Source organism: Diprion similis, chromosome 8 (assembly GCF_021155765.1).
Source record: "Diprion similis isolate iyDipSimi1 chromosome 8, iyDipSimi1.1, whole genome shotgun sequence".
Classification (NCBI taxonomy): domain Eukaryota; kingdom Metazoa; phylum Arthropoda; class Insecta; order Hymenoptera; family Diprionidae; genus Diprion; species Diprion similis.
Window position 1 is genome coordinate 3,970,893 of NC_060112.1, and position 22,335 is coordinate 3,993,227.

Sequence of the window (22,335 nt, forward strand, 5' to 3'; positions counted from 1 at the left end):
TCCTGTGATTAACGAATGAGTTACGAGGGTTGGTACATATGATCAATGAAAAGTGGTAAGAATAGAGACAAAAAAAAAAAAACTGACAGAGGGTGGAAAAATTACAGGCAATTTTATCGAATAATGAAAATTTTCTTTGTCATAAATTTTATTGCACTTGGATTGTGTAACTTGCACGCACATATTTTTTATTCGCATGTTCTACCGAACGTGTCACGTGAAAAAACATGTTAACTGACCTTTTTTCTTTCCAAATTTGGGGCACGTAAAAGCTACTTCTACGATACTTGCATCGTTTATTGAGTCAACTCGGAGATACGTGTGTGTATATACGTTTGTGAGTATTAGGGTGTCGCAAAAAAACCGACTATTTTTTTTTTTTTTTTTTTTGAGTCTCGTGTGACAAAATGTTAGTTTTTGATGTTTTGAGAGCCCAATCCAAAGGACAATTTGAAAGAAAAATTTTAAGAGGTCGCTCCACATTTTTTAAAACGTCATAAATCGTCAAAAATCGATTTTTTTTTTTTTTAATTTTCTTCTCGTTACGGTATAATTTTACAGACCAAAAGAAAATAAGTTTCCAAAAGTTTCAGTTCAAAATTTGAATTTCGAAAGGTCGCTCATAATTTTTTTTAATTCGTTAGTGCATTACTTTAGATTTTTTCGAGCAACCTTTTAATATTCATATTAAAATTTCATAATTTTTTTTTCTTTTATTTGGTAAAAAAAAAAAAAAAAAAAAAAACTGATACAAATACACCACGACATGAATTAAAAATCAAACAAAATACTGAAAATACAATTTTTTTAATTAAATTTTTTGACGATTTGTGACATGTTAAAAAATTTGGAGCGACCTCTTAAAATTTTTTTTTTGAGCTGTCCTTTGGAGTGGGCTCTTAAAACATCAAAAACTAATATTTTTTCACACGAGACACAAAAAAAAAAAAAAAAAATAGTCGGTTTTTTTACGCCACCCTAGTGTGTATGCATATATTACTAACAACGCGGCACGTAAAGTAAAAGTTTAGTGGTCGTGAAGCGAGTTTGATCCCTCTAATAAAATTCACCCGGCGTAAAACGCGCCGTCGTAACTTATATATTATATGTTTCATACAGTGTATTATTGTGTTTTCTTGATGTACACCGTAACGATAAAATTTTGTTAAACACGATGGAAGAACAAAATTAGTGATTTTACTCAACGTTTTGACAATCGGAAAAATTTTCTGCAGATTTTTGAAAAGACTTTTGTGTGAATAGTAATTGTATAATTTACTGTCGATGTGATATAATCTGCGTGAAAGATTTTTTACACGATATTTCAAAATCCAAGCAAATCTTCGAAGAATCTATTTTACAAACTCACAGAATTACTTATTTCTTCTAGTTTTTTATTTTATTTTTATTTTTTTTTGCAAACTGCACCGAAGTCTGCTGAAATTTTTGCGACAATCTTTGTAAATGTGTTTTAATAATTGAGTTTAGAATTGTAAAATTTTATTTTTGTGCTTAAGAATAGTTTGAAAATTAGAATTGTGAAACGACGAAGAGAACGAAATTTCGAAAAATACATCACACATAATTTCAAAACATGTGCAGGAGTCTTAATTTCATATCTAATCTTATTTCACTGACTCTGCTATATTTTGTCAAAGAGGTTTTGTCTCATATTATTAACGTTATTCTGTATCTTATAAAATTAAGTTTCAATGAAAAGAAATCAATCTAACAGATCCACAGATTTCTTGGAAATATGTGCAGATCAATAGAGTTGTAGAGTAAAAAACTGAAAATCCTATAATCTTACAGGTCTGAAATTTTTTTTTTATGGAATCCAGTTCATCACATTTGCTAAAAAAGTCTGCGAATTCGACAGTAAACTACGAATCATCGCTCTTGGAAAGAAAAATGAATTTTTTTTATTATTATCATCGATTTACGCAAGGCCGGTGTGGTGATAAATTTTGTACTAAAAAAAGAGGCAAATTTTTCAAACGATTGGACCAAATTGCTGAAAAAAAACAACTTGCTGAAAGTTTATCAAGCGATGTCAAGCTAGTGTAAAAAAATTCTAACTGTTCAAAGAAAGAAGGTGTCCAAGCTAGGGCGAACATTCAAAATTCTTTTCTCACTTAAATTTTTTTTTTCAAATTTGCATTATTCATCCGAGGCAGAGAGATTTCGCTCTAGTTTCACACAATTCTTTCATCGAGTTATTCCACCGTGAAAATATTGCGGACGGCATTTATAAGCCATATTTAACGGCGAAAAAGCGCTGCTTGGGGTTTAAGGTGGTTACTTTTCAAAATTTAGCCTCCACGAAAGAGAAACGCGCAGTATTATGGAGTATAAAAGTGTAAACGGCGGCGCAGGGGCTACGGCGTCGTATAACTCTCCAATTACTGCGGCCACGGAGCTCAGCCTTGACTATAATGTACGTTACTCAGTTCCTACTCTCCCTCGACGCCAGTATTTCATTAATTTTAATTAAAACCGAGCCAACTTTTTACCCCCACGCACCCAAGTTTGACCCGACGACCGAATTCTGCTTCCCTGCGTCCTCGAGGAGCAAAGGTGTCACACATCGTCCTGCCGGATGCGGGAAGGAAAATCGTTGTGTCTTGTCAAGGATGGAAAACCAACACGGAGAAAAGAAAAGGGAAAATCCTACTGAAAATTGTAGGAACAGAAGGGCGCATCAAGGTTTTTGGTAAACAATTTAACAGATTTTAGTCTGCACACAGTGATTTTCGCTATTTTAAAATGAATTTTTTTTCTTTTACGAAGAATATTTTTTTCATAAAACTCTTTCATTCTCTTCGTGACAAAAAAAAAAAGCAAAAATTATTCGGAATATTTACAGCAATGTTATTTGCAAAGAACGATGGTGAAATAAGTAAGATCAGTTCGAATAGGCAGGGAAAATGTTTGTTTTATGGAATTTCATTGATATTTGAGATTTTTTGACGATCTATAAACAGTTCGGCTATAAAGTACCTTGGATTTTTAATACAGAATGTAAAAGACATTTTCATGCGATTTATGCTATATATCATCATACATGGCAAAAGATTTCAATTAATTCCCATCGTTCTTATAATATTTCGAATGTTTTAAAAAATTTCGAGTGATATCGGTAGCCAGTAAAAAAAAACACAACATTCCGAAAACTATCCGAAATAAATCATTTATCCTTCGCGAGTGAAAATCCTTATTCATACGATTTGCAAATAAAATAAATTTAATCACGTATCTGGAATACTTTTTTCATTTCCAGCTATAAAAAATAATTCGTTTAATCGATTTCCGCGTTCGAATAAATTCCAATAAATTGCGGCGGCGTTTTTTGGCCATTTTAAAGACAGATTCTAATCCATCGTAATCCGGGGGAGCTTTCAGTGGTCAAGTAAAGTCGGTTAAGGGATTGAAGTTGGGTGACGCGATAGATTAGAGCTCGGCGTGGGACGAACGTGGCGGTCAAGCGGGGGGAACTATCGCCGATTTTCCGAACCACCTGTAGAGCAGCGTGAGAGTAATTGAACTTACAGCATGCGTGTCACGTCGCCAAAGGTCCCAACAGTCGTCAGATTCCGCCTGATCAATAATCCTAGCACGAAATCCTTTCGCCTCCAGATTTCATCACGTATACTCGGCACCCATCGTGCACTGTTAGAAATTATTGTGAATTTACTATACATTTGTTGTGCAAAAAAGTTGCAAATTTATGAATTCATAAATTCTAGGTATTTTTGTCTTAAATTTGCAATGAAAATTTTTTACGTTACTAAAATTTTTGGGCAAAAACAGAAAAAAGTTATGTGAGTTTACTGAATTGTGGAATAAATTTGTTGCATGTGTAAATTGGATAAACAGTAAATTGAATTTTGGATGGACCATATAGAAATCATTAGATTGAGAAGACTTGTATTCAGTTACCCGCTTCACGTCAAGTGATAAATTTTAATTTTGGTCAACGCGAGTCAGATTTCAATAATTCTCATCGGTTTCAACGATTTTGGCGTATTTCATTACACTTCAAGCATTTCTTTATTCGTTATAACTTTCCGAAAATAATGCAAAAGAAAATTCATTTCATTTTTACATATTTCGCTCATATTTGAAAAAAAAAAAAAAAAAATCATTCAACATGTGAGTGCAAAATTAACGTAAGCATTAATTTTCCGAAAAAAAATTTGATTTCCCATATAAATTTTTTGCAAATTTCTTTACACGATTCGATTAAAATATATATATAAAAAAAAAAAAAAAAACCGTCAAGAAGTTTCCCATTAAAAATGAAAATCCTTAGTTCGGATCGTAAAGATCCTGCACTCGTGCCAGTGAAAAACATTTCGCAGGTCGAAAGTAGGGTATAAAAATCGCAGAAAGAGAAGAAGGAAAGCGGGCACGAGACGTTTAGTAGTAAGTGACCGGACCGACTTTAATGCTGCAGTAAAAGTTGGCTCTCTTAACTATGACTCGCTCGTAAAACTCGAGTTCTAAACACGCGGCTGTCCCGAACATTATTAGCCAACTACACCCACTCGCGTTATTGATGTAAAAATAATGGCACGAAAGATGCCAGCTAATTGAGGCTTTCATTCATGGTTACGTTTAACAAATGAGAGATTTATGCACACTCAAAGATATTCTAATTGCGAATCTAATTGAAGTAGCGCAAACTTTTGTTTATTGTCTAGGACTTTCCCGAAGAATTAAAAATTTTAACACTTAAAAGGTAGGAGTGACGAAAATTTGACTTTCGAAAGAAGTTAAGTCGACTTGAATTCGATTTGGATAAAAAAACTAAAAAATTTCACTGTCAGTAATTCCACAGAGTTTGCATTTTTACTGTATTCACTTCTATTCTACCAAGAAATATATCATTCGCTTAACTTCAACGAATTCTAGTTTAAGTTCGTCAATGAATTCTCTAAAAATTGTCTGAGACGATTTTTTTTCTCTGGCTATTAAATTAAAGAAAATCTAGAAGAAATTTCTTTCGTAGATTTTAACGAATAAGCTTAAGCTTCTGAATTCGTAGATCTCAAATTTATTCTTCATTCCCAGTGAGAGTCTTTAAATGAAAATTCAGATGCTTAAGTTTCAGTCTCACTGTGTTCAATCGTTAACGTTGATTTGAAACTTCTGACCAGTTTATAATTCCTAAGTAGAGCTTAATTCTGATCTCTTGAGCGTCCCCACAGAGCATAATACATTGGATCTAACGATCAATGAGCTTGCGGGAGCTTGGACCGCAGACAACAAAATTTGAGTTGTTCTGATCCATTCAAGCGAGTTAAAAATCCACCCGAAGGACCGGCCAGCTGCCGTCAAGCACATATTGGGCAGGATCAATTATTCCAGCTAGATATCAGCTCGGCTCGACGATCAAACGAATTCACGGTATAATTGCGGTCGAACAAGAGGAGCTTTCGTGGAGAAAAAAGGAGAAGATAAAAGAAGGGAGGATTAAGTAATAAGCGGCTAGGGAAAAAGAGATTCAGTAAATTGAGAGAGGAATTCTCATGCTGACGTGAGTCAGTAACAATTGTAAGCCCTGTATTTTTATAATAGTATTTTTTTTTTCACGAGACAGAGGCGCTTTTGAATAAATATTTGTGTGAATCAACGGTTACCAAAATTAACTTTGATTTGAGGAATTGATCAGAAATTTGTTGAGCATACTTGAATTTATGAAATATGCTAAATCGTATTGCGTGGATTAGTTTTTTAATACTTCGAAACCGCATTAAATATTTTCCAGTTTTCTAACAATTTGTACGAATTTTTGTAATCTTATAAAATCTTTCAAGACTTGAAAGATAATCAAAGGCCGCAGCAAACAAAATATTGAAAAATTTTACGAAATCGACGGAGTGAAGAAATTCTTCTATAATTTTTTTTTATATCCTTTCGAGTTTTCAGAAAAATTACACTTGCAAAATGTTCTAAAATTCTAAAAATCTTGAATCATGTATAGAATTGTGGGAAAATGTTTTTTCAATGTATTGAAATCTGATTAAATCTCTTAAAATTTTATGAATTTAATTCAAAGCTGAGGTAATCCTGAAATCTGCTACCTAATCTCTGTCAAGTCTTTCATCTCGGTGGATAAAAATGCTAACGAAATAACTACGTGAGTAAAATTTAAAAATTTAGTGATTAGTTTTTTGTGAATGAAAAACGATGTACTGTGTATTGTAATTAAACATCTTTACTATAGATCAATGGATCTATACTGATATGATAGTTCGAAAAATGTATCAGATTATCGATTTCTTGATTGAAATAAAGCTCATCATATGGAATAAAATAATTGATTTATTGGTGTCAGTAAGTGGAAATGTGAATAAAGTGTAATGTGTTTGGATATTGTTAAGGATTACTCAAGTTTCTTTTTTTTACAAGGATAAAACGCTTTTTCACACACAAGACCGAAGTGTATTTCATTCAGGACAGGATTATGCGAGTATTTCTCCTGCGGGTATGTGAATTGCGGTTGAATTTGGGGCAGATATTATATAAAGAGAGTTTGAAAGCGGTGTAAGAGAGATGGTGAAGATAGCGAATCTTTGTCGAGATGCGAGAGTCGGCGAAGGGTGAAGAAAGGAAAGCGTGGAATCTCGCATTCTCAAATACCATCTTGATTCTTGACTTTAATGATTCATATTCCGTGGATCTCGTCGCGGATATGCTGCAAAATCCGTCTGAATGAAATCCAGATTCCATTCCAACACTCGAAATAACACGCACGAAAACAGGCTGCGAGCATTGAGCTCAGAGAATGAACAAACCCTCTCATCCTCTCTCTCTCTCTCTCTCTCTCTCTCCCTCTATCTTTCTCTTTTTCTTTATATTTTTCCGACCAACCAAAAACCGCACCCTTAAAAAGAAAGAAGGAAAAAAATAATAAACAGAAGAAAAATTTAAGGGAAAAAAAGAAAAAGAGAGATATTTTGTTTAGAATATTTTAAGTGCACATGCATAGTCGATGACATCTTTTAAAATTCTGCGATTTTATTCGAAACCTCAAAATCTCGCTTATGAAATGGTATCCAACCCGTCGAAATGTTTATTACAAATATGCATGTAAAAATGATAAATTTAATATTTTCAAATTGTCAAAACCCATACGAATCCTTTGAATATTTAAAATCTCGTACGAATCGTTCCGGATTTTATGCAATCTTTTGAATCCCATGGAAATCCTGAGAAATCAATCGATAGATTTCTCTAGAATCATTTTAAATTTTATAAAATTGTTAAAATAGGACGAATTATTTCATTCCCAAGGAACAACTAATGGCGGATGAAATATTTCGAGATCCGATAAAAGCTGCTGAAACACTTTGAAACCTTGTAAAAAATAACGTGAATTTTTCTGAAATCGTTTGGAATTCTGCAAACATCGTTAAACCTTAGACATCGCTGAAATCACATTCAATTTTTTTCCCAAATTCCAGAAATTAATTACACAAATCACATTCAATAATTTCTATTTTTCAAACGGTGCAAAATTTTCTTTAAATCCAATGATTACACAAAATCTTAAAAATACACAGAAAAACATTCAAAAGCTTTGCAGTCTTTTGAAATCGCCCGAAATATTCTACAACCTTGCAATAATATCTTACGCGTCAAATCGAAAGAAGTTTAATCGCCTAAATTTTTTTGAATAAAAATTTTCTTCGCATATCGACAAAATCTCTTTTACCGCAAAGAAATCGATAAAACTACGCAGACGTAAAATATTTCGAAAGGTGGTTACCACGTTACAAAATCGTCAACAGCCAGCAATGAAGTATTTTCAAATATAAAATTCAGATCATAATTTCAGAAATTCATGAGACAAGGTGAAACCGTGAGCCTGTTAAAAAACCCCAAAAACAAATCACTGGTTCCAATTTTCAAGTTTGAGTCGAATTTTAGCCGGAATATGAAGGGTAAAAACTACTGGAAAATATTCTCACGACGTCAGAGACTGATTGTCGGTGCGATTTCGTATAAATTGATTAAAAATAATCGATAATCGGCTGCCAGCCTGGTAATTGCATTAGTTTAATTTTTTTTTTTTTCTTTTTGCAAAGTGACAATCCCAGCACGAGAAAAAAACGTTTCGAATTTCGCACCTTGCGTTCGTTCGTCCACCCACCTCGCCACGTCTCGAAGCTCCATAAATGCGGTGCAGACGATCAGCCGACACCCCGATGCACCCCGCGATATCGCACGTGAGGGTAATACAAGCAAGAAAATGGCGCAAAGTTATACGGTGTATTCCGGCACTCTATCCAATTACACCAGGGACCGGTGAACTCCGGTTTTACCCGGGTCGTGGCGTACACGTGTAGGTATTACGCTCGAGGAGCACGCCGAAATGCTCCGCGAAAATACACACGACACCCTTCAACCCCCACGCTCCGAGGTGGATGATATATTTTTGGTACGCGTGGGAGTTCCTTGCTGTGAACTGGGTCACTGTTACTTTCAGGATTTCGATATTTTTCATTCTCAAAAGTTACCGATTTATATTTTGATGTGAAGTTTTTTTTATGAAATCAGACAAGATTTTGCAGTGAAAATTTTTATTGGATTTATTTCTTTGATTAGATTTTTTTTTCGATTCGAGTTAAGAAGTGTTTGTAGTTTTCTCAAAATTTGTTACTTGGTTTGTTCTTTTGTTACCAAGTTTAAAAAAAAATTTTAACATGTACAACTCGAAAACTGAATGAGACACTGAATCGAGTCAAAATATACTTTATTCGTCTTGGAGAATACGGATTTGCTAAGGAATATAAATGAATTACCAAAGTTTTTCGAATTCGAAAGAAGATTTGACTCGCATTGTGATGATCACGTTACATTTTTCGTTGTTAAAATTATCCTGAATGTGATCTTTCGGTTCTTTCCATTGATTTTGCAAACTGATCACACGTAGAGTTCCTATTGTTTATTTAAAATTGAGTTTTGTCAGGGTTTTCTAAAAAAAAAAAAAGAGTTCAATAAGTGTAAATAGTTGAAACAGTGAACTTTTTGAAAGTTCATAACTAAAGATCAAATTGAGACAAAAATACTGAAAAAATCATGAGAGCTGCTTTTGATGCGTAGAGTAAAATAAAAAAATTAAGCTCATAAAAAATACGACCATAATGATTTGATATCGACTGGTCAGCCTAAAAGTAAAATGGATACAAGAGCTGGAGAAAGGTTGTAAGATTGAGACTTTAAAAGGCGAAAAATCTGATTTGAAGAAGTTCAAAATGTATAAAAAGTATATCGAAATATTGTGGATGAGGCAGAATGTGGATAATTACGTCTATAAAATATGAACGTTACGCAGAGTTTACTTATGAAAAAATGTGTAATTCATTTTATTATATTTTCAACAGCATTTGAAAAACCGATTTTCTTTACCTTTTTTAAATGGAAAAATTATTTTTCACAATTCCGTAGAAAAGTTTAGAAGATTAATTTTCCTCGTTTGAGAAAACTTGTCAGAAAAATTGTTTTTGCGAAAAACATTGTTATGGTAAAAAATGTAAATATCTTAGGACTCTGCGACTAATTACAACAAGAAATTTTACTTCCTGTATAATTTCATCTTTCTGTGTGCTTCGATTTTTCTCTTTTTCGACTTGCTATATTTTGAAATTCCATAGATTGAGTATTTTAAACCTCATCGATTGCGTTTTACTCCGCGGCCCCAACACATGCGTATGATTTGTTTTCAGATTCTTAAATCTCATTATATTAGGGATCCGCACAATTTTCGTTCCTCTATATTTCTCTAGAAACTTAAAAATAAAAAGTTTGAACATAAAGAATTTCCAACCACCTCAAAAACGCGCAATTTAATTTAATCTTTTGCTTTTTTTGAGGCAAGGCATCATTTTACTAAGCTTGATATTTCCGGGAGGATTCCGTCAATTCACCAAGATCACGAGTGTTTTCAGCGAAGATTAAATTCACGTGTATTTTTGGGACAGCCGTCGATTTCGTGGAGTGATTTGATTTCATCAGCAGTACCTTAGACGTTACATGTGTACCTAACTGCCATGCCGGGCTTTCGAATGGAAGGCAATATTGACTCGGATTCGAATATATGCACCGTAGCGTGTATAAAGCTGTTCTCAAAACCGACGTAACCAAAACGAGCGCCGTCGAGGAAATTGCTTTTTTTATTTCAGAAAATAAAAATTTCATTTCAGTCTCAAGTATTTGTAAAAATAAAAAATAAAATTTTAATTCGTAAAACTAGGTAATCAATGTAAGAAAAAAAGTTACAGCACCATGTTTTGCTTGTAAAAAAAAACAAAAAAAAAAAAACTGCAACACTCCTTACCTCCATCCGTTGCAGTCCTTCTGTGTCGTCACAATCTTCCTTTCTGGACCGTCGTTCCCAAAATTATACATCGATTTTTGCCAACTCAATACCTGAGAAAATCTTCGTGTCAAAGTTTATCGATCATATTATATTCTAGAATAGATTTATTCTAGAATGTAGTAACAATTAAAACATCCGAACGTATTAATTAGCGGAAAAATTGGGAGAAGAAAAAATAATTTGAAACTTAGAATGCGATAAAGAAAAATCGGTTGACAATGAAATAAAATTCAAATTATGTAAAGGATTTTCGTATGCCTAATTTAAAAGAATAAAAATACACGACAATAAATAAAATAGCCCGGAAAAAAAATTGAAATAGAATTTCATCACCGCGAGAATCTGCAGTAAGGGATGGAGATTCCTGATGGATTGCTGGTACATGGTGGCGGAAAATTTTGTCACCCGTATTCGCGGTGTGTAGGTGATGAAAATTCGAGCCCGCGACGATGTTGACAGTGTAATGACATGTATACCATTCTATATCGTCTTGGCACGCTGGCACCTGTTATACCGGTGACTTTTAGACATATATATATATATATATATATATATATATATATATATATATATAAATAACATATATATATGCATGTGTTACCTACGTAAAAAATGATCTGCTCGTGAGTTTTATTGCCGTCATATTGTGACATGCAAATTATATTGTGTGAGAGAAATTTATCCCTCAATTCAAAGAATATTTGATACATTGCGTAAGAAGGGATGAAAAAGAGTTTATTGAATGGGGCTTTAAATTGTCGTTCGAATAAATCTTGAGGTACCAAAAAACACGAACATGAAGTGAAAATAGAAGGAATAAGAAAGACTGTAGGTGATCTGCTTTGTTTGCAGGAGACACGATCGTTTCGATTGTAAGGTTTATTAAAGTTGAAGTTTTTCATAATCGACGAGTAATAACTTCCAATTTATTCAAAGAAACGATTAATTTTTGCCAAACATTTCCTAATAAAAATTTTTAAACAATTAATTTGTAGTATATCGCATCTAGATTGAATTGAAATAGATCTATTGCAGAAGCTAATAGATTGTTCGAAACAAACGTCTGCATAAAAAAGTCAGCAGATTTTGCTGCGCATGCGCAAGCTTCGTCGGATTTTTCTGCAGGTTTGCCACCTTAATTAACATCAGCTGTCAAACGGGGTTTATTAAATTTACGTAAGCAATGCGCATTCCTTAGGTCAAGCAGATCTGAGTAATACTTGATGTCGCGATTCGGCAAAGCTCGACAAACCTTTGCAGTCAACTGACCGATGCCTAATGACTATCTATCACTCATCGCGGAAGAGTTTGAGACTTCACGCCCCGTTTCGAGTCGAGTTGGCACCACTGCTTACGCAGGATCCCACCGACCAATAGTGTTTGAATGCGCAGGCGCATGCGCAAACGGTCGCCACGTCAGCCTGTCGCAAGTTCCTCGCTTCATCTCGGCGCATATTTTACTATACGGAGCTACGAGCCATATGGGTTCGAGTGAAACAGAAGGCCTGCCAACGTCGCGTTGGGAGACTGACGTGTGACACCACGTGGTGTATTGATCGTCCGCGCAGCTTCCGTGAGAGCCGTTCTCTACCCGCCTTTCGTTATCCTTCGTTCAGCACACTTGCAAACCTCGAGGCTTTCACTGATACACACCGTGAAACGCGTGCATCCACCAACCCCAAACCCTGCAGCGCTGAACTCTTGCGTCTATTTCTACCGCCCTCTTTTCCATCCCCCCTCACCGCCATACGTCTGCATTATATCCCCATCTGCAGATCCGTTGAATTATAAGTACGTGCCGTGGATGTATGCGTATAGCAATTAGCCAAATTATTAGAGAATATGATAATGGACCGCTAAGTGAATGAAAAAAATAATCCGATTTCATATTGGCTAATTGATTCGCTCAACTCGACTGTGGAGCTTATTTCTTGTTTTAATTATTTTTTTCTTTTTAGATTAAAATCAGTGCAGTTTTGCTTTAATGTGATGAATTTTTATTTTATCACTGCATTTGATTTTATATCCCATTTTGTACCGTAAACTGAATGAGTATCAAACACTTAATGGTTCGATTATTTTAAAAGTGTTGAATATAAAATGAATTCTTGCCCAATCAATGGAAAATTTGATTGATTGATCAATCATTAGTTAAAAAATGTATTCGATTGATCAATTTGGCTTCATCTTCCTTTTTTTCTACTGGACCGCCGTTATCGTTTCCAAAATGTAATAGTCGACAATAAATTTAGATTGAGGGAAAAAAAGTACATCGCTTATTTGTTCTCGAATTTAAGTAATTCAAGTAGAATGAACTAGAAATAAACCAATCTAGCTTTGAAACGCAATAGCTGGATACGTTTTGATAAAATTACGTTAGTAAGAATAGAAACAAAAAAAACTTATTACGGTGCATGTCAATACCATTGACATTTGATTACGTATAAAAGTTTGAAAATTATAAAGTTAAACTGAAAAAACAGTTAACTTTGGATTAAAAAATTTTTGGAAAACGTCCGCATAATTTCTCTAAAATTTTGTGAACTTTCCAAATGAACTGAACAAGTGGAAATAAATTTCTGCAACAATTGTGCATTAATCTGAAGTCAAGTATGCAGCTGCGTTGTTAAGGAATAAAAATAAATCAAAATTCAATATTCATCCAATGAATACTGCACCATAAAAAAAATATACCTTATCCTAGGTACTGATATAACGGAAACAAAGTGATCTGCACGTATCGAAACTATATTATTTATGATAAAAGCATTTCGGAGTTCAGTTTTTGCGAATGCAGTCAAGAATTTGCATGCATAGCTAGGCGGCTGGTTGAAATTAGTAAATAATTCCTTTCATGGTTTATGTAGTGTGTCGTGTATCTGTATATGGAATCGTAAATACGATGCGGGACGTAGCCAGATTGAGTTACGTGTTTACCGAGTCCTGAAGCGTCGTGTGTGCGGAGAGGCGAATAAATCAAACATAGCATCTGTTGATGATAATTGCTGCGAGGTCAGGGTTCCATTGTCCCGGCTTGATTGAATCTTATGGATTTTGAAAGCTCGCGGGCTAATTCACCGGCAGTTTGAATCCCCGCGTTTCCCTCCCCCCGCCCAGATAATCTGACATTTCTGGGGGTAAACAGCAGAGCGTGGCACGCTTTTCAAAAAGATTGGCAACTCTCTTGGTTTTCATAATTATTTGAATTTATGAATGAGAAACGAACCGGAAAGAAAATCCAGTCTTTTCCATAATACGGAAGATTTTATCCTGTCGCGAACATAAAAAATAATACAAATGAAAATCTCAGAAAAGTTTAAGGGTACACTATGCAAAACGTCGGCTGAAAAAGTGGGTGGAATCTGAGAAATTTTGTGTCGACAACCGATTATGAAATTCGATTAACGTTAGGTTTAGTTAAGAATGTGTAGAACGAGTTTTATTTTAATGAGTTTCTTGTTTAAATAAATTATTGCAGGAAGCATTCTTACTGACAGTAACGCGAACTATGTTGCTTAGTGACATGTTTTGCACTATCCACGATACCTCGATAACGACGAAACTAATTTGCTTCAGATTTGGAGATAGTATTCTTTTTTTCCACCAAAATGAAGCGCAATTCGGTTTATTACTTCTTTATTTACCTAACAAAAGTTATTATGATTAAGGAGAAGTGGAATCGTGAAAAAATTCGATAAAACATTTGACAGTACTATCTAGAAATTTAAAGTTTTGTTTAAACGTTTTGTGAATATCCCACTCACTGCAAAACGTGTCACTTAACGAGATTATTGACGTTATTTTCAATAACAATGCTTTCTGTTGATTGATTGATTATGATTAAAAAATATATGTCAATAAAGCTCGATCCACGTACTCTTGAGTAAAATAAATTCCAATTGAATCGAATCGTTGGTTGTCAAGATATAAGACTCTTACAAAATTCATCATCTTTTTTCCCCATCTATTCGTAGGTATTTTTTCAATCAGATGAAATGTATATAATGGTAATAAAAAAACAATTGATTTTACCTGTATTGTTTGATTGAATTTGTAAATTAAGCCAAAATCCAAGTAAAAAAAAGGTGCTTGAATTTGTTCATGGTGAGTTTGTAAGTCGAAATGAATAAAGTGAATCGTATTCGTATTTTCCTTACCTTCGCAATTGAAAATTCCTCTTTCCCAGCTCCAGCTTGAATTGACCTTAAAGACCGAGGTTGGTCTGCACTGATAATATTTATTTCACAGAGTATAATTTCACAGCGTTTTGAAAACAGGGGCTTTTGTTTTGAACGCGAGGTAATTGCAGACTTGACGATTTTGCGAAATCGACGAGTTTCGAAAGAGACGAATTAGCACTGGAAATAGGTTAGCTTTGAAATATTTACTCCCGGTACGACGAAGAAGTTGAGATGAAACAGTGGACAATGAGTCATTAGTAAAGGCCAACTTTAGAGATGAGATGAAAGAAGGGAAAAATCAAAGCGAGAGAAAAGAAACATAGAGATAGAGAGAGATAGCGAGACACAATTGCTCGTAAAGAAAGAGAGACGGAACGATAGATAGATAGATGGACGGATAGAGGATAAATAGTAAGAGAGGGAGAAAAAGAGAGAGAGAGAGTGAAGAGAGAGCAAATTTCCGAGGGCGAGGTGCAGGGGACTATTTTGGACACTGTGCCAAATAATCCTCCAATCAGCGGAGATCCGACCGCGAGCCGTGACCAGCCAACTGAGCTATATTCTGATACACCGTTTGTTGGCCGGCACTCTTAAAGTCCATTTAAATAACTATTTATAGCGAGCAAGCCTTATACCAAGGGTAGAACCCGTAGATGGGATTTCGGCGTGATGCTGCACCGAGAGTAATTTCTAGTTCTGGCTACTACACGTTCCGTGATTATTGAATTTTCATCTCTTGAGATAGATAAAAAATATTGTCTTGGGTAGAAGAGGAAAATTATTTACCCAGTTGTAACTAATATTCTTTAGTATTTTTAAAATTTTTTTAGTTTGGCTATCTTATGATATATTTTCTTGCTACTAGTGAGATAATTTCATGTCGGTGCAAGAAAAAATTCATGCCAAAATCTTTTTTAATCGATAAGATAAAGCAAACTAGCAATCCCGGCCAAGCTGTGGTTGCTGTGGCTCAGCTCAAAATAATGATAGGCAAAAAACTAAAGACACGCGTTGTTCGTGTTGTATATCTGTGAAACACGTGTGACGTGGAATAAATTATGGCGTCGTGGAAACGTTTGAAATTGAAACAAGGCGCCATGTATTTAATACTCACACAGTCCCTAGGTAACAAAGGATGTTTGAGTCTGGTGGTAGATGCTTAATACAGATGGCAATAGATTTACTCACACCGACATCTATTAAAAACTCATGGAACTAACTTTTTTACGAACACTTAACACGTAAAAAATAGATTTTCACCCAAAATCACCTTATACTTATACTTATCCAGGCGATCTGAAGATGAAAAATTTAACTTTTAATTTATTTCATGAATTCCATACAAGAATTAAGCGTAATCGTTTTTTTTTCATTGATTGATCGACGGTATTAAAGACACTTTTGATGGAATATACAAATCGAAATTCCGAAATGTGAAGAAATTACCAAATTTTCACGTAAAAATACGTGCAATCCTCCGAGTAATTGCAATTTTCGTTTGTTCGGATACATCGCTCTACACTACATTGCTAAATTATCTGGATTTTTTTATCATATGTTCACAAATATTGATATTGGTCATTTAATTATAATTTCATGCATTGCATATGATAAGTATTTGTACATATTAACAAAGAGATAAAAATGAATGAACGTATGATTAATTTGTTCGGAATAAATAGTTCGAGTGAGTGAATTACTAATCTGTCTATAATACCAAAGGTTAATCAGATGAGATGAAGATATTCGAATAGATCTTCAATGGATGTTTAAATCAGCAAATTTTAGTCAACAAACAAACTAATGAAGTATAGTGACTGCAATCAAGCAGAGCATGAATTCATATTACACACGTGAGGTACGCAGAATAAGAGTTCATTTCGGTATCTAACTATTTGCCCATAGTTGGTGTAGAATTGCTTTTGTAAGAAAACAAACAAATAAAAAACAAAATGACGACAGAATTGTTTTACCTTCATTTTCTCTTCAAATTTTCAAGGAGTTGCACTCAGATTCAGATGACATCATTTAAAATAAACTTCATCTACTTCAAATAGCTGCTATTCAGTCATTTCAGTCGTACATACATCAATCGCGCACCAACATAGTACAATATATACATATATACATACATACGTAGATATATATGTGCTGCAGCAATTTACGGTTACGGTAAAAAACAATGAACCGTTATCGGGGTGGATATACGATGGAAGATTAATACGTATACGTTAAATTGTTCACCCTCGTGACGCACGCACCGTGATGAGGCCTGTTTACTTGGCTCCAGATTGTCGAGTAAGGGGCTGAGGATGAGGGTTTGAAATACAAACCGCTTATGGATGTAGCTGGGTGTTATACACACGAGTGTTCGAAAAGCCGGGGAAGCAGTGCAATGGAGACTGGAAGCCGATAATGTCAGCAATGCATTTCCTAGAGTCGCTCCTTTGATGGAAACCGAGTATCGAGCCGGACGTGTCTCGGTTATACCAGGAATATTCACAGCGTTGTGGGTACTTTATCCCTTTTGTAACCACTACTCGAGCGACAAGACGTCGGAAGAGCTGATAACTTCCTGGCAAAATTGAAGAGAGAGGAGGGAGAAGACCAGAGAAATTCGACGTTAAATCGACGGTGAAGACCGAGATTAGCTGGATAACTGCATCCTAATCTCCAGACCAAGAGTCTATGGGGAAATATCCACTCTGGCTCAATCTTCAGACTCGAAGAAATTCCACCCTCGAGTATTCATCGAGGGAATTACTCGCGAGGTGCCACCGAACTTTTGCTCTTATGTCACCGTGTGCAGCTCGAAATGAAGACACCCTAAACTGGAGGCCAAACTTTAACGCGAGTCCAGGGCTCAAGACTCACTTCAAGAAAGTACCGATTGCATGTGCGTCGTCAGTCACTGTGTTTAATTCATCTTGTTTTCGTGGGAAATTGTGACGGTGGTCTCAGAGAACATCGATTTGCACGTCGTGTAAAGTGGAATCATTCGCAAGGTGGTGAGCTATGGAAACGACTTGGTATGTATGTACACGAAAGACATTATTTTATGGTAACTGAATAGAAATGGAAACCATTAGATGCGAAAATATGCGCGACGTTAATCACTATTGAATTTGGATGTTTATCTGACTTCGGAACATCAAAACTTCCAAGGGTTTCATGACTTCGACTGACGTCCATGACTTTAAAGTAATTCCATGTGATTCCATGACTTTAAATAACCTTACGTGACACGATAAAACATTTTTCGACGATATGTACACCTGACTTCAGTTATGGTCACCACTTCTCCCCCCTTTTCCCCAAAGAAAAGTCAACTAATTAATAACAATATAATTACAGGTGACAGCTGAATGTATTGGGAACTCATCGAAGAAAGAAGTCATTTCACTGATCAAAAAACCAAGAATTTGACAATCTACAGTTGCAAACTGGCAATATCTCGAATAAGGTGCGTCCAGTTCGGATCACGAGGATCCGGATCAAATATGGAAGATTGGAACAGTGAACAGAGATCGATGAGTGACTAGGTGGGCTCAAAGGCCTTGGAAGTGTCAAGTGGTAAGCGCTGAGCGTCCGGGAAGTGGGTCCTTCAAATTCTTAGAGTAAAAAATCTCGAATCGAGTGAAAATGAGACGGGAGCCAGAGCAGAAGGGCTCGCGGCACCCTTTTCCCACTTGACTTTCCTCACAGTCAGTCGGAGTTCATGAGAGAAGGTAAATTTGCCCTCCGCGCCCGTTTCATATCAGGTGTCACACAACTCAGCCTCACATTCCCGAATAATCATCACCAAGATTGGTGGGATTTGCCTTAGTAAAGGAGCTGCGACATGATTACAGGAGTTAAATATCTCCCGAGAATTTTTATCGAGGTGTGAAGAACTGACGGAACTCGAGGTTTCAACTCTTTCAGACCAATTCAGTTTCTCGAATGGTCGATACGCGCTAAAATTCGTTAACTTGACGTTTTCAGTGAAGAGCTTTCGAAAAAGCTTTTACCCCTAGAAAGACCAAGTCAAATGGTAAGGTTTTCGTCCTTACGTAATCGCGGAATAAATATTATATATATATATCTACATAATAACAATAATTTAACCCTTGAAAGCGCAGCAAACGTACATAATATAATACTTTTTTGGCAGAAAATACCCGTAGAAAGATATTACGGGTTATTCAATTAGAAACGTAAAATAATTAGCATCCGAAAGGCCTCACGGGAATAAGGAATTAATAAATCAAAGAAAAAAGCAGCTTATTGTTTTCATTCATGTATTATTAATTTGTAGGTTTTTTTTCTTCCCTGGAATTTTGACTAACGAAGTTTTGAGCCAAACAGATTGAAATTCTTGTACCGAAACTCGTTATATCTGGATGAATTAATATTACATTATTATTTTGTAGGTGCTTAAGGCGGAGTTAAAAGCTCTCCTAAATCACTCAATTAGGTATAGAAACGGATGAGTAAACGTGTCAGGAATATTCTTTGGCAAGAAAAACAAGAATATATATACATGAATGGTATTGATTCCTTGTGTATATGTAAACCTATACATGTGTTGCATCTTCACAGCAAGATTGATCATTCTGCCATTGTTTCTACTCTCTATTCACCTCACGTAACCGTTGGAGCTAGGGTCATAAAAAAATTTAATCAAAAGTCAACTAAATAATCTATTATTTTCGTTACGTCAAGTCGAAATGATTTTAATTTCCCCTAATTTTTTACCATGTGATTGAAGAAAATAGTAATAATGGATAATTAATTCAATTGTAATCACTAACAAAATTGCGTGTAGAATTGTCAACTAAAGCATGTCGAAAAAATTAATGAATAGATTACGCAAAAATCGGTCAACTCTTACTTCGAAAAAGTGTAAAGCAACGTAGTTTTCCACCAAATATTAGAAAACTGATGATCGATTGAGCAAACCTTGATTATGAGGTGAAATTCAATTTGAAGGTAAAAAAATAATGAACAATTACTAAGTGGAGATTAAATTAACAAGTAATCAAACGATACTCAATTACATTAATCTAGAGGTAAAATTTATTGCAAATATTGTAATTGTCGAACATCTTGATGCTGCATGCGAGCGTGAAAAGTAAAAACAGCGAGACACCAATCACATTCCATTTAAACAAACCATTATTTTATCAACTATAAATTGAACTGGATTTCATAAGTACTTGTCTAATAAGCTGCCCCTTAACATAACTTTTTTCCCATTCGCCTCCTAATCCGGTTCCATATAAAATAAAAAGGCATGAACCTTTGCCCATTAGAATAACATGGGATTGTTGCGTATCCTGGTTTCTGATTTTTTTTTTCAAATCCCAGAGACATTCAAAAAATCTGACAATCGTCACAATCTACTCCATATTAGTGACAAATATAGAAAAAATTTTGATTGGCTCCTCGTGCAATATTTCATATGATTTCAAACGCATTTATAAAATAGAAAAAATTAAAAAAAAAAACATTCGGCTAAAAACAGAGTTTTTCTAAAATGGTAGAGAATTTTCATTACATCCTTGACGTTTTCTATAATTTTTTTTTGTTTTACCTTGAACCAAATTAGGGGGCGAATGAAAAAAAAAATGGTGTTAAGGGGCAGCTTATTGTACAACTTCGTTAAAATGCGATATCAAACTTTAGTTCAATGTACCTGTTGGAATGAAAAAACTTTTTTTGAAAGCATTTCAATGAGCAGATACATAGATTGAAAAAAGTCTTATTTCCCATCTCACGAATATTCACAATTACATTCTTCTTCTTCAACCTTGGATTATAGCCATCGATGTTTGGTCGTTTTTGAGGGTTGTCCGAATTCTCACTATCTCGAATAATTTACCACGAAGAAATTAATGTCGGTGTATTAATGTCGGTAGATTTACTCCATGTTGAATTGCCCAGGAAATGGATTTAAGTTTTAATCGCATGTTCTTGGATATGTGTCAGGGATTGGTTTCATTTTCAAAACGAACAGCCGTGGAATTTCAGGTTTCGAACAGAAAGCACTTGAACAAATACAAATGACACACGGCAACTTGGTATCAAACTAAATATCCAATTATGCACTCGGTTACTGACTAGCTAGACTCTCTTAGAGACGTATAAGCGGCAGGTAGAAAGCATCCTGGTTGGTCGGCCTGGCCATGTTTAGTGCTGAAGTTAGCTAAACAGAATTACGGCTGTTTCAGGACCTACGTATACTCCTAATGGCCACCCGCGATGGTTCGAAGTTTGAATATCTGCGGTGGAAATTTTGCAGCAACTGCAACTAGCCGGCGGATATACGGACTCGAGTTTCCAATGTACGACAAATTGAAATTCTGTAAGACTATCCTCATCACTGCAAGATCTGCAGCATGGATGGTATACCCTTAAACTACAATAATTATCAGGAAGGATTTTGCATCGGTCAAGAAATGATTTTCTAAAAAATACTAGACTACTTTTCAAATATCTGAGATTGCTCTAACAGTTCTAAAAAAAATTTCGATTCGATATGAATAGATACTTACTGATGAATTGACAGAATGCTCTTGACATATGTACTTAAATGTAAATCGTTTATCCACGTTTATTTTTTTATTCTTCAATTAATTGAGATTTTTGAAAACTTTAATACATCGCTTTAGAATTCTTCTTGCCTTACGTCTCAAGGAAGCACAAACACGATAATATTGGGATTTACTGCTGTTACTTAGTGAGAAGTAAGCAAAAAGTGAACGTGGAGTAATAGAACGATTGAGTAAATATACGAGGACTCCACACAAATTATGTATATCAATTCACACGACATTACTTGGATAATTGCTTTTTGGCTCACAATCAGCGAGAAGATGGATTCGATCTTGGCTTGATTTGAATTATTTGTACGGGAACAAATAATAATTTCATAAGTACTAGTAACATTAGCAGATTTTGAACCCTCGAGATTTTTTTTCGCTACACTTTCGTTCTTCCTTCAGCAACGGGTAAGAGAAAGTTGTAAGGTTGTTAAAAGCCCGCATCACTTACGGCTCAATTTGCGAAAGCCTCAGATAATCGTCTAAGCCATTCAGCATATTCATCGCGGCTTGCGTGCTTGCAAATGAGGAGAGTAAACCGGAGGTCTGCGTTTTCGCACGAGTACCTAATCCAGTTTTGCAAAACTCGATGTGTTTTCTTTGGTTTCTTTTTTCATACCTGAACGCAAACAACACGATAGAAGCAAAAGGCAGCACCGATGGCATCCACAGATTGAAAACAAGGCAATAAATTCAATTCACCGATTCGTTTTTTATGCACTTTTGCCTTGTCTGCAGATTTTATATTACATACGCGCATCGAATCGAAGGGGTGGGGTTTTCATTTTCCAAATATTACGATAGCCGCGATGAATTTGTTCGAGGATCGCGAAGCCGTCGGTCGTCGAATGTGTGCAGATGCTTTTCAATCCGAACAGCGGTTCACCGCGTATAAATTTATTGATTGATGTATACGCACGTACACTTTTGACAACTCGTCTGTCCCCGTTTCCGATGTCAAAAATCACCTAAAATGTCAGAAATTTGAGTCTCGATCAATTAGTTGTGACTGAATAATTTCACTCTAAATATAATATACAGCCAGCATCCGATTATCTCAGCGTAATTAATCCTGGCCATGGCTTCAAAGGAGGGTAAAAAACACGTTCAAGTGATCTCTCAACACCGTTTTCAAAAAATCCAGAAATTCGACTTCGGATCGCAATTCTATGTGTATATACCT

At 35.2% G+C, this 22,335-nt stretch overlaps 1 protein-coding gene across 1 annotated transcript in view; it reads right to left on the reverse strand.

The window, feature by feature from the left end:
- Positions 1 to 14,641, reverse strand: part of LOC124409982 (poly(rC)-binding protein 3) — a 107,896-nt gene extending 93,255 nt beyond the window's left edge. The window contains exon 1 of the mRNA XM_046888009.1: positions 14,545 to 14,641. The gene's annotated coding sequence lies outside the window, so the exon portion shown is untranslated. The remainder of the gene's footprint in view (positions 1 to 14,544) is intronic.
- Positions 14,642 to 22,335: the final 7,694 nt, after the last annotated feature.